The following is a 14,545-nucleotide window of genomic DNA, read 5'->3' on the forward strand; positions in this document are numbered from 1 at the left end:
GATAAGGGGTGCTCCTTCAGCTGGCATCACAGATGAAGACAACATGGAGGAGACCTGATGTGACTGCCATTGTCATGTCACTAGAGTGAGAAATGAACCTTCATTTTTCTGAACCGTTAAGATTTGAGGGGCTATTTGTTATTGTAGTATAACCCAGTGGGACCTAATTCACGTAGTATGTTCATTCTATTCCACCCTCTCCTGTTTTGTTTGTAATCAATACTTATAAATAAATACTGACAGGGAAGTTTGGTTATGCTCCATATGCGAGTCTTGATCTCTGGCCATAAAACGTATAGGTTAGTTGCTGGCTAAGAGGAACACTTTTTCACAGTGAGCATACAAAATGTTCACTTACTAGGCTGGAATGAACGCAGCCCATCAGATGGATGGGAGATTAGGGGCTGTGATGACATGCTTGGACAGAACAGAATAATATATATATTTTCTAACATTTATTCATTTTTGAGAGACAGAGACAGAGCGTGAGTGGGGGAGGGGCAGAGAGTGGGGGAGACACACAATCAGAAGCAGGCTCCAGGCTCTGAGCTGTTAGCACAGAGCCCGACGCGGGGCTTGAACTCACGAACTGTGAAATCATGACCTGAGCTGAAGTCAGACACCTAACCGACTAGGCCACCCAGGCGCCCCAGAATAGAATAATATTTTATGTTAGCTATGGTGGGCTTTGTTGTCCATTTGTGGTTTGATTCTGCTATTTTATGTTAGCTTTGTTTTTTGAAAAACTGAAATGATTTTATTTTTCTCTTTGTCAGTTTTCAATTATGCGTTATTTTAGAATTTTTTTAGTGGTTTTGAGTATGCATCCTTGTTTTGAAACAGTTTGCCTTAAATTAGTACTTGTATCACTTCCCAAATGATGCAAGAAATCTAAGAGTATTTAATCCTTGGATTCTTCTCCTGCCCTTTGTGCTGTGGATGCTATGGTCTTCTACATGGCATGATTTCTGTTGAAAATTCAGTTCTTAGACTTGCCACTTCTTTGAAAATAATGAGTTTTTTCCCCCTGGATGCTTTCATGACTTTTACTTTTGTTTGGGTTTTTAAGAGTTTGACATTGAACTCTATGTGCCAGTGTAATTTTCTTTCTTTATCCTGCGTGGGAATCACTGAGCTTACAGAATCTGTAAATCGATTTCTTTAGTATAAGATCAGTATGAACACTTTGTAATTAACTCTGAGACTAATGCTCCCATAAAAACCAAAGATTTTGATAATTACAAAAGAAAAAAGATAAAGTGAGATTTAATCAAAAGTTGAAAACTTCTACTCTTCAAAGGACATCTTGAAAACATGAAAACATGAAACTACAGACTGGGATAAAATATTCCCAATAAATATATCTGACAAAAGATTCATAGCTAGGATGACTAAGGAATTCCTCCTTGGGGAAAAAAAGAATTCCTCCCAATAATAATTAAACAAAAAGCCCAACTTAAAAAAATATGCAGAGGCTTTGAATATATAAATGACCAATAAGTACTTTTCAAAGTACTCTACATCATTATTCATCATTGGAAGTCCAACTTACAACCTGATGAGATACTACAGCATGTTCATTGGAAAGGCTAACATTAAAAGTTTGACATCATCAAGTGTTGCCTATGATATGGAGTCACTTGGACTTTCATATGTAGTTGATGTACAATACTAGTCGCACCTTGGAAAAAGGTTTGGTAGTTTCCTATAGATGTAAATTTAGGACTCAAGGAGGTTATGTGATTAATCACAAAAGTGCATCAAAAGTCAAATGTATTTCTTTTAATGATGATGTCTCTCACTTACTTATTCACCTGTACATGGATGTCTGCTGCTTCCATTTTGGGGTCATTATGTATAAAGCTGCTATGAATATGCATCTACAAGATTTGAATTAACATCTGAAGAGGATGTTGAGAAATTGAAACCTCAAAAATTGCAGGTGGGGATATAATTGTATAACTACATTGATGAGCAATATTTCTAAAAATTGAACAAGTGAAGAATTGTAGAGGTACCTAAAAAACTACTAATATTCTGTTCTTTAAAATCTGAGGTTTGAGATAGCCTTGGAGAAAAACCCAGAATGCAGCTTTCCCCTGCTCTTTGGAAATACCAACTTCTAAGAAATAATCAAGATATTTAACAACTGTGTGGCTTGGGTACTAGCCAGTAAGACGGGTGCCTGGCCTGGAGGCTCTCTGCTGTACCTGGGGTTGACTCTGAGATTAATGGATTAGAAAGGGGTTCAAGCACTCCAAGAGATCGTGAGAAAGGGGCCAATGGCAGTAGCTCAACTAACCAGTGTGAAGGTAATTTTGGATTTTAACAGGTAATATAGTAAAATAATATCACTTGTACTTAACAAGTGGTACCAGCACTTTCTACCTTGATATCACACCTGGACACATCCTTCTAGTATACTTGGGGGCACCAGAAAAAGCATTCATCTTAAGTCTATCCTGAGGTTTCCTTTCAGTTCTTCCTGGGCCTCTGTTTTTCATTCTCATTGGGTACTACTGATTCAAGACTGTATTTACATCAAATATGACCTTCCATCATTTATAACTAGCAAATCACCAAAAAATTGACCATTAGATATTTCTGTCTTTTATGGGGATTCAACAACCATCATGGTCTCCATTGCATGCCCACACCTGGTACCTTGTTGCCCACCATCATCTTTACCCATTACCTGGGCACCATGCCCTAAAGTTTCTTCTGTTTGTATTAAATCCCCAATTCTTGCTTTTTTTGAATAGAAAACCCAAATCTCTTTTTTTCATCATTCCAGCTTCCCATCCATGCCTGTCAATTATCAATACATTTATTCACTCAAGACATAGTTGGGTCTCTTCTATAAACATGGCACTGTGGAAAAATAAACAAAACTGTACTAGGTCCCTACCCTGATGAAGCTTATAGTCTTACTAGGGAAACATATGTTTAAGAAACAATTACACTAGAAATGCCAAACTGAAAGGGTGCAAAGTAAAGGGGAAAGAGAGGAAAGAGAGCACACAACAGGGGTATGGGAACTGTTGGGTGTGGGGAGGGGCACTGTGGCTTCCTGAAGGAAGTGATCATCATGCTGAGATCTGAAGAATGAGTGGGAGGCAGTCTTGACTGTGGCACTCCCTTAGTAGACACGCCAGGCTGCAGGTGGAACAAGTTGAAATCTCTCTTTAGACACATAGATAAGGGACTTTAATTCATGAAACCAGTATCTAACACCAGCTGGCCTTATTTTGGACTCTACACTGTAGTGAGGCTCTCATGGATTGATGATTATTGCTATCTCTGGCTTCATTGTTCCCCTGTTGGAGTTAAAGACTTATCGATGAGACAAAGACACTCATAAATGAGCAAAACAATTTAGCTCTATAGCCTGGGACATTATTGTCAAAAGGCACTTAAAATAAAAGCTTAAGAGCAATTTCTTTCCATGTGTGCTGTATGATTGGTGCTCTAGTTTCCCTACTCCCCAACTCTCCCTATCATTCAACACTTGGAAACAACTTAATTCCTTACAGCTTAAGTTTTTTTTTTTTTAATGGAGCTATTGTTTAAGGAAAAGGAGTTGAAAATCTCTTAGTAGGAGAAAATAAATCTATTAAAAATATAAAGATCCATTTTCACATTAATTTTTAAAAGGCAGTGTGAAACTGAGATATCACCTCACGCCAGTCAGAGTGGCTAAAATGAACAAATCAGGAGACTGTAGATGCTGGCGAGGATGTGGAGAAACAGGAACCCTCTTGCACTGTTGGTGGGAATGCAAACTGGTACAGCCGCTCTGGAAAACTGTGTGGAGGTTCCTCAAAAAGTTAAAAATAGATCTACCCTATGACCCAGCAATAGCACTGCTAGGAATTTACCCAAGGGATACAGGAGTGCTGATGCATTGGGGCACTTGTACCCCAATGTTTATAGCAGCACTTTCAACAATAGCCAAATTATGGAAAGAGCCTAAATGTCCATCAACTGATGAATGGATAAAGAAATTGTGGTTTATATACACAATGGAATACTACGTGGCAATGAGAAAGAATGAAATATGGCCTTTTGTAGCAATGTGGATGGAATTGGAGTGTTATGCTGAGATAAGTCATACAGAGAAAGACAGATACCATATGTTTTCACTCCTATGTGGATCCTGAGAAACTTAACAGAAGACCATGGGGGAGGGGAAGAAAAAAAAGTTAGAGAGGGAGAGAACCAAACCATAGGAGACTCTTAAAAAGTGAGAATAAACTGAGGGTTGATGGGGGGGCAGGCAGGGAGGGGAAAGTCAGTGATGGGCACTGAGGAGGGTACCTGTTGGGATGAGCACTGGGTGTTGTATGGAAACCAATTTGACAATAAATTTCATATTAAAAAAATAAATAAAAACTAAAAAAATAAAAGATAAATAAATATCATGTGGAACTCCAAAAAGTAAATCAATCAATAAATAAAAGGCAGTGTGTATACAGGTAAGAGGAAAATAATCCAAAAAATGTTGCTTAAAATTTGGGAATTCCTAACACATTTGGGGTTTCTGGATAATATGAAAACAGAGGAAATGAGTTGACCATTTCCGATGAGGTCAGTGGGCCACTGGTTCATCTGACTATGTAATTAATTGTAAGGTGATACTTCTAATTACCTTACAGATCACCCAGGTCATCCTCTTAGAGCTGATCTAGACTGATGGGGCAGAGGAAGCCCTCATTCACTATTAGAAATTCTTCAAGTTTTAATTGCTTCCAGTCAGGAAGCCTTGAATTAGTTTTCACTATGTTGTGTTTTACTTTGTGTGCTTTTGAAATGCCAAAGATTAAGCCTCTGTGGCACCCCACAGCAAGACTGGCCATTATGCATCTTACCATACAGCAATAGCCTAATATGTAACCAGATTTCATTAAGATAAAACTGAAAAAAGGTCTTGCACTTAAATATTGTGGAAATAAATAAAGACCACCCAAATGAGAACACAGGCTATTTCTTCAGAGCTTGATATAGCAAAGGAGTCAGCGGCCATCACTGTGTTTTGGCCAACTCTAAGAGAGGCAGAGGTGTGGGAAAGCCTCATCACAGAAAGAGGGGAAAGCTTTAATGCACCCTGCTTGGAAGCTGCTTACCCAAGTTAACTAGAAGTGGGACATCCCATGTTACTGGTTAGGGGTACATGTTTGGCTTTCTCTGATTGATCTTAACTTGTAAGGAGGGGTAAAAGGCCAGGAATCACAATTATAACAATAAATAAACTGCAAGGAATAACAAAGAATAACAATAATTAAGACCTGACCCCTGTGGGCCAATGTTAAAGGGGTGTTTGCTTGGTTTTCAGGGTTGTTCTTGGGAGACAGCAGTCTGATTACTGCAAGTTTGACTTAGAGATAACCAGCTAATTAATTTCTTCGGATGGTTGCTGTGGTTGGTTTCCAGAGCTGGTTGCTGAAGATTGTAGGTTAAAATTTATTATTATTATTATTATTATTGTTATTATTATTATTATTATTATTATTATTATTATGCCTAGCCATTTTATGTTTCTATGTTCAGTCTTTCAATATATTTATGAGGTATACATCTTAGAAAGTGTAAGTGTCTATGTGTCTTGTTACGCTGGGTTTTGTTTTACTTCTGGCTTTTGCAAGTTTCTCAAGTACCTTGTTATCACATGATTTAGGGGATGTTAAGAGATAGGACAACAAAGTTTGTAGTATAAAACTCTCTTTAATCCTATCTGGGCAGAGGCAGGCAGAGCTAATTAAACTCTAGAAGGATACAATACAAATGGGAAAGACCGAAACCCTGAAACTCAGTTGGGCAACGGATAGGCCAGGCACTGCCAGGGATGAGAAGGAAGAGAAAGAAGGCTCAAGAATCCAACTCTGATAGAGATTTGGGATCAAGTGCAGCCTTAGAGGCACAGAAAAAAAAAATCAGTCGTTACATTTATTTACTATCATTAAATATGCTTTCAGTTCATGCTAAGGGCTATGTTGAACATCTTTCCTTCACTATTTTGTATGTTCCTTATTAAAATCCTCTGAAGTCAGTTTTTAGACCATCGCTTTCTACAGATGGGAAGATTAAGGATCAGAAAAATTAAGTGTTTTGCCCAAATCCCTCAGTAGTGAAGAATTCAGCTGGTGTTGCAGACCAACAGGCTGACTCTGGAGTCACATTTGTGTTTGGCCCCTCTTCACTGCCTCCCAAGCTCCTACTCCAAGTGGCCTACTATACGCCCTCAAGCTGCACAAGTCTCTTGGCACCAGACAGCCCTCTTAGGGAATTTAAGAGAAAAGTGGCTCAAATGGTGAGGATTAAAGGATAATGCCATCTTTCCCCAAATGTCTCCTCCTTTGAGCAGAAAGAACAAAGAAATTTTCAGTCCATTGCCTAAGCAAGTAACCAACCAGAGTAAGAAATTCCAGTGTCTCCTCCATTCTTTACATTTTTTTATATGAGAGAATGTTGAAAATTCTTCTTTCTGACCTGCTTGGGAGGGGGATGTAAAGAAGTTCCTAGGGAGAAGAACACTAGAGGGGATTGGGCTGGTGGAGAAAGTCTTTGGCATCTGAACTGGAGTTTCTCCACACCCCTTTTCTGTTAGGAGGTTGTTAAATTATTATTTGCTAAGTGCAACACATGGTGCCAGATGGTGAGCCATGGTTCCACAACAGAGCACAAGAGAAATTCAAACAGATATATTTATTCTCCCAATGAAAATGAAACACACAGTACTTCTGGAGGGGATATACAGCATGCCTTGAAGTGCCAAATGGGAGGTCAAGGCAGAGCAGGTAGGGTGTAAAGGGAGATGGGGTGGGGAAGGGGAAGAGAGAGAGATAAGGAAGGGGTAAAAAGAGGGTAAGGATCCATGGGTAGAAAGCTTTGGGGTTCTCAGGCTAGGGCTGGATTGGTCAACTGAAACAACAAGAATTTTGGTAACCCCCATGGGTATACATAATGGGTGCATAAGGCATTCAGGTGCCGGCAAGTAGGCAAGACTATTGATCACAAGGGTGATTCTATCAGGAAGTTACATTTGCTTGTCCCTCTGTAGGTTGCTATCTAGGACATGTACTTGCATGAGGCATCTATTCAAAGTTAAAGGTCTCTATAGGCCACTTGGCCAAACAAAATGGATGACAAGGCAATGATACCATCAAGTAGTTTAGCTCAACTTGACACTTCTCTTTAGTAATCAGTTTACATGAACAGGGAAGAGTATATAGAGATGACTGATGGTGGTAGGGATTCTTCACCTGGGGTTCAAGTTCTGGAAAGCCTGGGGTACAAGTTCTTGGCACCAACTGTTGATAGCTCTCTTTAGATTGTGGACTACTTACCACCCTTTTAAACTGATGAATTTCAATAGAAAGGTATCATGAAGTTGAGCAGATAGAAGGTATTCAGAGGTGGGTAGAGAGGAATAGCATCCTCTTTAATTTGGAAGCCTCGGTAATGATGTAATACCTGGACCAAGTCTTATGAAATGTACTTCAGCAGCAAAAGAAGCTTGGAGAAAAGTATGTGCAGTGCAAAGAAAGGGAGGACTACATGAGCAGAGGGGACTGCCCAAGTGGGAGGACTATAAGCAGACTGGTGTGCATAGAGTCAAAAACACAAGGTGGGTGGCAATACTGAACCAGAGATCCTTAACCTCTCTGTAAATTCAGGATTATTTGTAACAAAGAGGGATGTTGACGATGCAAAGAAAGTCAAACGAACCCAAGCACTGTCAAAGGAAGCTATAGAGAGGTTAGCACCAAAACTGTAAGCTTCTCAGTGACCATGAGTTCTCCACCTAGCAACCATTTTGAGGGGCCAGAAGACCAGAAGGGTAAATAGTTTATAACTATCTCTGAGACTACCCCTCTGCCTTCAAAACCACAAGTCCCTCTCAAAAATTGAGAATTATAGAAGAGGCAAATCATTAAATAAAAACTCATTTTTAGGTTCTTTGTCAAAATCACTGGTCATGATCTTCTTTGATGTTTAAGAGACTCACAAATAGATTCCATACAGACTTTTTTTTTTGTCTTGGAAAGTCAGATTCTTTTTTTTCTCTGATATGACTGTAAGTGAAGACAATAACCATGCCTGGTCTGTTCACCAATGCATACTGAACCAGTACCAAGGACAATGTGTGGAGTACTGGCAATTGTGAATCATTTAGTGACTTTATATCCAAAAGAAAAATTCTTGATAATCTTGATAATGCCATTTAATAAAATTATTTTTTAAATATAATACATAGATGTTTTTTAAGTTTATTTATTTTGAGAGAGAGAGAGAGAGAGAGAGAGAGAATTGGGGAGGGACAGAGAGACAGGGTAAAAGAGAGAATCCCAAGCAGGCTCCGCACTGTCAGCTTAGAGCCCAGCATGGGGCTGCAAACCACACGAGATCATGATCTGAGCCAAAACCAGTAATCAAACGCCTAAATGATGGAGCCATCCAGGCGTCCCAATACGTAGTTCCCGTTAAAAGTGTATAGCCCATTTATTTATTCACCTGTTGATTGCACTTGAATTATTCAGAGTTTGAGGCTGTTAGGAACAAAGTTTCTATGAACATTCGTGTATAAGTTTTATGTGGATGTATGTTTTCATTTCTCTTGGGTAAATACCTAGGAGTGTAATTGCTCAGTGGTAGGGTAGTCTTATGTTTACTTTTGAAAGAAACTTCCAGGGCACCTGGGTGGCTCAGTCAGTTCAGCAGCTGACTTCCGCTCAGGTCATGATCTCAGAGTTCATAGGTTTGAGACCTACATCAGGCTCTGCACTGACAGCTCAGAACCTGGAGCCTGCTTAAGATTCTATGTCTCCCTTCCTCTCTGCCCATACCCTCGCTTGTGCTCTCTCTCTTAAAAAACAAACTAACTAACTAACTAACTAACTAACTAACTAACTAACTAACAAAAACCGCAACCATCACCAGAAAACAACCTACAAACCATTTCCCATTCCATTTTCAGGTTACCTTTCCACCAAATATGTTTGAATTCAAGTGGTTTCATATTATCACTGAATTTGATGGTGTGAGTCTTTTAATTTAGCCATTCTGGTGGGCATGCAATGGTAACTCAATGTAGCTTTTACTTGCATTTCTATGATGAATAATGACAATGAACACTTCTTTTCTGTGCTTATTAGTCATTCAAATATCTGTTCAAAACCTTTCCTCATTAAAAAGATTGGGCTTGGCTTCTTAGATTGAATATAACACCTGAATGTGAATTGTTTTTCAGATATACTTATTTGGTCTATTTTATCATAATGTGTTGCATCTTTTCATTTTTTCCGAAGAGTCTTTTGAGGAGAAGTTTTAAAATTTCAATTACAGCCCAATTTATCAATGTTTTTCTTTTATAATTTTTAATTTCTGAGATTGACTAGTCTCAGAAATAGTTGCAAGGTATTTTCTGTAACCTCTGGCCCCTCAAAGTTAGACTTTCAGCTCCAGTCATGGTGTAGTAATCCAAAGCAGGCCAACACGCCCACTCCAAGAAACAGAAAAGCCAGTTACCAAAGACCTATGTTTGAAGATATTGGGGAGCTACAGAACTAATAAGAACTAGATTATCTGGAACTCAGATGGGGGTTGGAGGGACTTCTGATGTGAGCTGAGAATCACTAGTCATTTTTTCTCCTGGGATATTAGCTGATACAGGCTAAAGACTGGCTAAGGCTTAATCCAGACAGAGAAATTCTACTTGAGCAAAGAGTAAACTTGAAAATTTTTTTGCGGGCACTAGATCCTGGCTGATGGATTGGAAATTTTAAGAGGCCCCAATGCCATTGGCTTTCCTCACAAGACATTTACTAAGTTCTGGACTGTACATGGGATGCTAGGAGAATAGACATAAGGACCCTAAAGCATGAGCGAAATTTCCAGTAATCTTCATGTGCTTCCAAGACAAAGTAGAGAAAAGCTTTCTTGGCACATAAGCACTTTCTCTTTTCTAACTCTTGCCAAATTTTGAATCTTTGGCAATGGGATGTTCAAGAACTAAGCTCAAATCCCTTGAGACAGGCTTGAGTCTCCTGCTGTGTTCTAGGTCTAGAAATTCAGGGTTACAAACTGACATCACGCAGGCCACACCCCAGAAACAAGGATGAAGCAGAGAAGGATCAGATTTTATTCACAGTTTAGTCTAGTCCTGAACTAGCTCATGCTCTGCTTGGATTGAGAAAACAGGCTTTCCCCTACCTTCCAAACAGAGCAGAGGGTAACTCTCTTTCTGGGACAAGTGTCACTTGTAACTTCAAGGGTTATTTTAAATACAATGTCTGGCAGAATTCAAAAAGTACTAGACAGGCAATGCAGAATAAAAATGTGGCCAGTAATTAAAGAAACAAACAACAGAGGCAGGCCCACAGATGGCCCAGATAAGAGAAATACCAAATAATGATTTTATAATGGCCATGATAAGGGAAGATGGATAAAATGGAAGAAAAGTTACAATTTCAGCATAAATTATAAAAATCATCAAATATTGTAGAAATTAAAATAATTGAATTACACATAAACTGAACAGGCTTAACAGCAAATTAGAGATAGCAAAGATAAGAACAGTGAACTTGAAAATGACTCAATAAAAATTGTTCAAACTGAAGCCTAGAGAGAAAAGATAATTAAAAAGAAAGAGTTTAAGAGATGTGAGGGACACAGCTAAAAGTCTAAACATACATTTGGAGCCTTAGAAAGTATTAGAGGGACAGACAAGAATGGTTCAGAAATAACAGCTGAAGAAATGATGAGTAATTTTTCAAAAATGGTGAAAAACCTCATCTCAGTTTTTATAAGCTTAATGACTCCCAAACAAGCTAAAGAATATTCCACGACCTATTATTGTCAAATTGTTAAAAGCCAAAGGAAAAGAAAAAAATCTTGAAATCATCCAGAAACACACACACACACACACACACACACACACACACACACACACACAGGGTACTTTTAGAAGACAAACTGTAAGACTAAGAGCTAACTTTTTTTTTTTTTTTTACAATTTTTAAAAAGTTTTTATTTATTTACTTTGAGAGAGAGAAAGAGAACATGTGGAGGAGGGGCAGAGAGAGAAGGGGAACGGGATCAGAAGCAGTCTTTGTGCCGACAGCAGAGAGTCCTATGTGGGGCTCAAACTCACCAACTGTGAGATCATGACCTGAGCCGAAGTCAGATGCTTAACTGACTGAGCCACCCAGGTGCCTCAGAGCTGACTTTTTAATAGACACTACTAATCTTTAAGAAATGAGGAAAATGATAAAAAAAAATAAAATAGAAACAAATGAGGAAAATGAGAACAACACTGATTAGCAACATTTCCAATTTGGCAAAATTTCTCAAATTCAAGGTGCTCAGGCCTTCCACTGAGCAATTCCATCTCTCCCTTTGATCACACATGTCTATGAGAGCAAGAAATGGAAAACAAACTATCATCAATAGGAGAATGAATAGTTTTATAAACCATGATATAAACACTCAACATTGGTAAATCTCAATAAGTTGCATCAACAAACGTACAATTACCCTGCACATATATATTTATATATATAACTTGTATATAAAATATTATGTCTTATATAATATATAATACATTACTATGTTTTATGTTAATGTTATATTAACATATATCTACATAATTTATAGAGTACGTACTTTGTATAATTTATATGAAATATAAATATTTGAAAATATGTTAATGTAAAATTAGACATATGAAATATGCATCATATAAATATATTTATAAAATCTATGTTTATATATAATGTAAAATGTCAGAATAGTTTGTAATGTTTATCAATATAAAATCTTCAGTCAAATTGTAAAAAACATACGTGGATCAGAGAGTAATTCATAAGGAAAGCTCAATTCTATATATATATTTTTTTAAGTTTATTTTTTTTTGAGAGACAGAGTGAGAGAGAGTGGGCAGAGAGAGAGAGAGAGAGAGAGAGAGAGAATATCTCAAGTAGGCTCTGTACTGTCAGTGCAAAGATCACTACCTGAGCCAAAATCAAGAGTTAGATGCTTAACAGACTGAACCACCCAGGTCCCCCTCTATCTTGTCTAATTCTTTAAAATAATGAAGAAATGAAATAACTCGACAATGATGACTGGTGGAACACAGGCCTTCTTTTTCTTTTTATTTATTCTTACCTGTATGTTTGAATGATCTCACTCTAACATCATTTAAACATAATTAAGAAGCCTTAGAACACAGAGGAAATTAAACACGGTGTGTTTCCAGAGTTGTTTAAAATTTTTTTGATGTTGGAAGGGAATAGTATGACTTAGGGCGTTTCTAGTTCTTTGTGATGCCATCATAAACTCAGACCACTGCCTGTGTAGTGGAGCCATCCATACAAGTGAACTTGGCTGCAAAAATCATAAATAGTATTTCTGTTTCTACTTGATCTAAAAAGTAAGCACAAGTGTGAAATACTCAGATGAGAAAAAAAAATCTACCCAAATAAATCCCTTGAAAACTTATGGGTTGTTTGTTTATGTATTTATTTATGTATTTGTGCGTGTGTGTGTGTGTGTGTGTGTGTGTGTGTGTATAACGTTCCAGAATCTAGTTACTTTTTCCTTTGGGGGTCTTTGTTATGAAAGGAAATTTCTTAGTATTTACTGCGTGACATTTCTGCACAGCTTATCAGCCAATGCCCTCTTTGCTCAGAAATGTTTAGGTATTACAAGAAAAGGCCGCTTACTGGGTGTCATAAAACCCATTTTCAGATGTGCTCTTTCCAGATGCCTTAGCTTAACCTGACTGCATGGGATTGTTTAGCATGATGGATGGTACCCTGTAACATCTGCAGGCTGCAATGATTATCTGAAGTTACGGTCAAAGCCAAGCCCCATACCAAAAAATGAGTAACTTGTATTCATGAAAGTGGTTTTACTTCTTGCACAAATGGCCAACAAGCTGTTATGCTAAAGGGTTTTGTGTATAAATTCATCAAGGGGAAAAGGTCACTTAAAAGAAAAAAACTCACCCTGTGAACTTGGAAATCTAAGTATGAGGGAGGGGTAAGAATTAAAATATACTATAAATCAAGCAGCTTTTGAATTTACCTTCCATGCTAATGACTTCTACAGTGCTCCTTATATCAATAGGGTTTCCAAAATTTAAATTATTGCCTCTCAAAGTTTTACGTAAAAGGTAGCTAGCTTACCTGTTTTAAATGAGCAGAGAGAAATTTTATCATTCATTTGTGATCTCTCAGGGACTGAGATTACATAAAGATTTTAATGATTTAAACAAGGAAATCAGATCAGATTATGCGGCATTTATCACACCTCTCAGCAAAAACAGACTAGAGGCACTTTACTTTTTCTTTCCTCCTCTTTTTTTCTCTGCCTAGGAAGAAAATTTTACTGTGAAAATTTATGGGTGAAGACATAAAGCTGCAACCTAAGCAGATGGCATGGTAGTTTGACCTTAACTTTCATTTTAAATCAAGCTCAGATCACTTGCATTCCAAAAAATAGTAAATTGCAATTTTTTTCCTGCTTTTAACAGTGAGTCATACATACATCTCTGAACAGTATCATTTCCTTGGGGCACAAGGACAAGTATGTATGGACTGCTATTTCCTTCTTGACTTTGAGAGCAGAATGGATGGCATCCTTATTATGGAAAGATCAACACCAAATGTCACCAGAAATCCATCAGAGAGGTACTTTCTACCTCTTTGGGCCAGCCAAGCACTTCTTCCCATTAACAAATAACCAGTTGGACAATAAACACAGGGAAAGGAACCAGTGGACTTTACCAAACCGAAGGTAGACTGTATCAAATACAACAATGGGCTCTTTGATACCTTCAGTTGATGGTACCATATGAGGCAGAGATGAAGGAAAATGAATCGCTGCTGAAAGATACAAAATTATAAATAAGAAATTTGCTACAGGAACTTGAAAGATGCCTAGAACTTGAAAAGTCCTAGAATTTAATCTTCACATCTACTTCTCAAAAGCCTTGCAACGTGAATACACTTTGATCCAGCCACCTAATTCCTGATGGTCTTAGCAAGAACTGTTTTAATACATGTGCAAAGCTATGCATCCAAAGATTGCTTTCACAGCACTGGTTATGATACTGGAAGATGTGGACCAATCTGAATATCTACCAATAGAAGATAGATGAAATAAATTATGGCACAGCCATCCAACAGAGTATCATAGTTATAAAAATAATGCAGATCTTTATTTATAAGAAGCACATTATGAACTAAGTTCATAAAAACTAGGCTACCTAATAAAAAGTACAAAAATAAGTAAAATGCAAACCCATCTTTGTAAATATTTTCCCTCAATACAAAATCATGGGGAGAATGGATTTTGATTTAAATAAGTCACAGGAGAAAGAGTCTAAGTACTTAGAACAAAATCTGTTTAGAATAATAGAAGGAATCTTGGCCAGCACTTCACACCAAACACAAAAATCAATTCTAGATTGATAGTTGATCTAAATGTAAAAGATAAAACAATTAAGGTTTTAGAAAAATAAAACAGAGTATCTCCTGTCCTGGGG

The sequence above is a fragment of the Panthera tigris genome, chromosome A2 (assembly GCF_018350195.1).
Source record: "Panthera tigris isolate Pti1 chromosome A2, P.tigris_Pti1_mat1.1, whole genome shotgun sequence".
NCBI classification, from domain to species: Eukaryota; Metazoa; Chordata; class Mammalia; order Carnivora; family Felidae; genus Panthera; species Panthera tigris.